Here is a 4,837-nt window from a genome sequence, read left to right on the forward strand (position 1 = left end):
TCCCACCCCCAACTCCAACCCCCGCTGGGGGCAGCTGCGGTGTTTGGTCCGTAGGTGCAGGCTGGGCAGTAGCAGCAGGTTGGACTTCGGCAACATGGTGGCCCTGGCATGGGAACAGCAGGAGCTGGTGCCAACGTGCCCATCACCAGCCATGGATTGCAGAATATTGGCAGGCCAGCCCCAGGGACCTGCACAGCAGCAAAATTTGGCCACCCAGGTGGAAATATGGGGTGTTCCATGGCTGGTGTGAAGGGACTGTTTGGGGCAGGAGGTGTGGCATGGTATGGTGAGGCCATGGCTGGAGCAGGAGACACCTCATGGCTGCCCATGGGGCCATGGCTGCGGTGCCGTTTTGGTGGAGCTGGACCCATCTGGGCGGTTGCATCAGCCCATGGCTCGGTCGGGGTGGAGCTGGTGGTTGCGTATCTCTGGGTGATGTTCTCCTCCACAGCTCCCATGGCTACTTGGCTGTGACGTTGTCTTTTTCTTGGCTGCTCTTCCTTCACCTTGGTGCCCAGTGGGGAAGCAGCTGGGGCTCTCCTGCTCTCACCAGCACTTCGTGTAAATGTGCTGAGGAGGTTGGGGTCATCTCTCTTAAAAAAGGGGTTGTAGTAGAAGAGCAGCTACAAAATGCAAAGGAGAGGAGTTAGTTGCCATCATGTCAAGAAGGAGAAAGACAGAGATCCAATAACTAAGCATCTGTGTCAGCAGAGACAAACATGGGTATTAAAAAGGACTCTCCAGGGCGTTTAGACCCTTATGTTTTGACTAAATAATGCCCCGAGGGTTCTTTGGTGCGCAGGGGAAGGGACGTACCTTGCCCAGAGCAGCCCCTGCTGCTGCTGCTGCTACTGCTTGCAGCTCCTTGATGGAGATGGAGATGAGAGAATCCCCTTCCATTTTGGAGAATCCATGGAGGTTCAGTTGGAGCACAAAGCCTCCCATGGAGGTGGTTTCAAAGATCTTCAGAGGTCCACTCCTCCCCAGCACTTCCTCTCTAAAGAGCTTTTCTGCGATCACAATGCAGTTTCCATCGTCGCCCCACCAGATGGACTGGAAGTCAGGGCTGCCGACGATCTTCCAGAGGTTGTAGAGGAAGGAGTCAGCTGGAGACTGGCTGGTCTCTTCACAGACCTCTGGGGAACAAAATGGCATGATGGGGGCCCAGGATTCCTCAGGGAAACCTTGAAGGGTGTTTTCTTCCTCGAGAGGTCCGATGGCAGCATCCCAAGCTGCTCCCGTATCACCTCCTGGATGGTGGTGAGAAGTGGACACCGCCCACCAGTCTGGCTCCTCTGGGTGGGAAGCCCAGGAGGCCTCTGGGGAGAGCGGCTCTGTTTTAATTTGTCTTTTCATGGCTTGGCTGCAGCTTCCAGCCGTGGCCTGTTCCCTGACCAACCACGCCTGGCGCTGCCGCTCAGCAGAATGAGGGGCCGTGGCGCCGGCTGCCTGGGAAGTTCTCCAGTGTCATTGTGGCATCATCCATGTTGCATCCTGGTGACATCACGGTGAGGGGCCCATCTCCTGGCAGCAGGAAGTGGAAGAAAGAAGAAATGGGGAAATAGCCCCATTTTCTTTCGTTGGGGAAAAGAAACTTCTTGGTTTTGACCCCAGAAGCAAATCCAACTGTACTTGGCCTTTGGCGTGTCCTGCGAGGGCTGTGCTGTGTCCCCTTGCCCTGGGAGCTGGTGCCCAGGGAGCGATGGGGGAGGCTGCAGCGTTGGGCATCAGAGTGCCCAGACCTGAAGTTTTTTCCCTGGGCACCTTTTCCCCGTGCAGAAATGCCTGTTCCCTCCTGTAAGGAATAAGCTGTGTGATTCCAGCAGCGCTGCTTCTGTGGTGGCTGCCTGTGGTCCCCAGGCGATGCCCTCAGCTTTCAGCAGGCTCTGCGTGCTGCTGGGTAGGATGGCCTCCAAGTGAAACGTTACCTAAATACATCTTGCAGTTGGAATAAACTGGTGCTCTGCCCCTGCCCCTTTCTTGGGTTGGGTTCCTCTGCTTTGCTTTGCTCTAGAACCTCTAGAAGCCAAACCAGGAAACCCCATGATGTTCTCTCAACCTTTTGTCAAGCCATCAGCTTGGTCCTCTGAGTTGGAGGAGCACGACTGCGAGAGCAGGGACTTTCCATTCGTGGACAGTGAAATTGTAAGGGACCGGTTGTATCAGCCAAACGTTCCTAAGTCCATGGGCCTTTACCCCAGAGTGCTGAAGGAGCTGGTGGATGTTCTGGCAGGACCCCTCCCAATCACCTCCCAAGAGTGTTGGGAGTCTGGGGAGTTCCCTGCTGACTAGAAGCTGGCCAGTGTCCTTCCCATCTACCAGAAGGGTGTGAGGGAAGAGGCAGGAAAGTAGAGAGCTGTTAGTCTGACCTCAGTACCTGGAAAAATGATGGAGATGATGCTCCTGAGAGGCATTTAAAGAATAATGCCATCATCAGGCACAGTCAAGTTGGGCTCACCAAAGGAAAGTCCTGTTGAGCTGCTCTTTGACAAGGTCACACCCGGTGGATGAAGATGGTGGATGTAGTTTTTTTTGGATTTCAGTGAGACTTTTGGAGGTGTCCCTCCTAGCATTGGAGGAGCACAACTGTGTGGGAATGGTTCAAAGCTGCAGCAGGAGAGGTTCAGGCTGGACATTAGGAAGCATTTCTTTGCTGAGAGGGTGGTCAAACCCTGGAAGAGGCTTCCCAGAGGGGTGGTGGATGCCCTGTGCCTGTCAGTGTTTAAAGAGGTGTTTAGACAATGCCCTTAATAACATGCTTTAACGTTTAGACAATGCCCTTAATAACACGCTTTAACTTAGTTAGCCCTGAAGTGGTCAGGCAGCTGGACTGGATTATCATTGTAGGTCTGGTCTGGTCTGGTCTGGTCTGGTCTGGTCTATTCTATTCTATTCTATTCTATGAGTGGGACCAGTTTGCTGTGCTGCAAATGTAACCCCAAGCTGGGAGGAAGAACCTTTACATTTAGTCACAATCCCAGATAAATTAAGATAGTAAAAGAAGACAAAATTTTAAATCAAAGAAGCGGACCCCAAAAAGTTCCGTACGATCCATGCAGGATTTCCACATAATTGATAAAAATACTTGTGAATAAGGAGAAAATGTGTCATTTTTGTCAAAAGAGGGCAGACATGCAGGTCAACCCTAGATCTTCATGCAGTGGCAATTCCCCCAGGGATCTGAATTAGAATTAGGATCCCCCTGTCACCTCACGCTGCTGCTCCTCAGCACAGAGACAATTCCTGGCTTACAGGCAGGCACCCTTGTACCAAGATATTGTAGCCTCCAGAAAAGTTTAGGGAATATTTTTCTCTTCTGCTCCTAGTGATAAAATTCTTACCCATCTATTGCAAAAGGGTTCCCCTAAAGTAGCTGGAGAACTGAGAAGTTCTTAATAAAACCATTAGCTGTGTGCTACAGACTCCAGTCACTCTTCAGGGGCCAGATACAAATCTCAATTATAAGCTGGAATAATTTCCTGGCACTCAGAGGGCTTACACTGGTGTACGACTAATACGAGCCAGAACTTCATCATAAAGCATCACGGCCACATTAACTCTCACCATTTACACCAGTCCAGGGGTTGACTCTCAGCATTTTAGGGTTTGGCCAAGAGAGAAAGAAATGCAATTGAGCGGGGGCTCTGTTTTTCAAACCAATTTCTTACTAATGGATTTTTTTCCCTTCCATTTAATAGACAGTCCTCTCTTGTGCCTGTATCTGATTGAATGAAATATTCCTGCACTGTGTAATATCCCTGCCTGGCCCCCCGGGTCATGGAGAATGCATTTCCTACAGGATGGCACAACCTACCTCACTGCACAGCCTGGAGGGTGAATCCCAGGAGATGGGATGATGACTGGGAGAGGACTTCTCTTTAAAGCTCGTCCCTTTTAATAAGACATGGGAATTTTGAATTCAGCCCTGGGAAAGCAGTACGTTAGGTGAGATCCATGGTGTTGCAGCTGGTTGGCAGCAGGAAGGAGAGCACTGAAGGTGCCTGCCCCGACGCTAGAAAAGGGAGGTTCCTGTGTGCAGTAAATCTGATTCCTCCACGGGTAAGAGAAGGTGCAGTGAGAGCAGGTTTGGGGAGATACCACCATGTGTACATCAGCACAGGAAGGACATGGACCTGTGGGAGCGGGGCCAGCAGAGGGCCATGGAGATGCTGGGAGGGCTGGAGCCCCTCTGCTGGGAGGGGGGGCTGAGAGAGTTGGGGGGGTTCAGCCTGGAGAAGAGAAGGCTCCAGAGAGACCTTAGAGCCCCTTCCAGTCCCTCAAGGGGCTCCAGGAAAGCTGGGGAGGGACTCTGGATCAGGGAGGGGAGCCATTGGATAAGGCGGAATGGTTTTAACCTGAAAGAGGGGAGATTTAAATTAGATACCAGAAAGAACTTGTTTGGTGTGAGGGTGGTGAGAGCCTGGCCCAGGTTGGCCAGAGAAGCTGTGGCTGCCCCATCCCTGGAGGGGTTCAAGGGCAGGTTGGAGGGGGCTTGGAGCAACCTGGTGTGGTGGGAGGTGTCCCTGCCCAGGGCAGGGGGTGGCACTGAATGGTCTTCAAGGTCCCTTCCAACCCAAATCAATGATTAAGCAACATTTGCACTGATGGTTTCTCATCCACTCCCTGTGCAGGAGCAAAGGGGAATGCCCAGGGACGCCCCATCACGCACAGGGACCAGCTTGCAATTGGGAATGACATGGGGACTAGGATGGATGGTGCCTGGGTGGGGAGGGTGGGAGCAACGGGTGCAAGATTCTGTGGGAAGCAGGGTGGTGAAAAAGCTGAAAGCTGAGCTCTAGAAAGGATCTGCAGGTTACTCGTCAGGTCTCTCGTTATG

This window comes from Calidris pugnax, unplaced genomic scaffold, assembly GCF_001431845.1.
Source record: "Calidris pugnax isolate Ruff unplaced genomic scaffold, ASM143184v1 scaffold166, whole genome shotgun sequence".
Taxonomy (NCBI): Eukaryota; Metazoa; Chordata; class Aves; order Charadriiformes; family Scolopacidae; genus Calidris; species Calidris pugnax.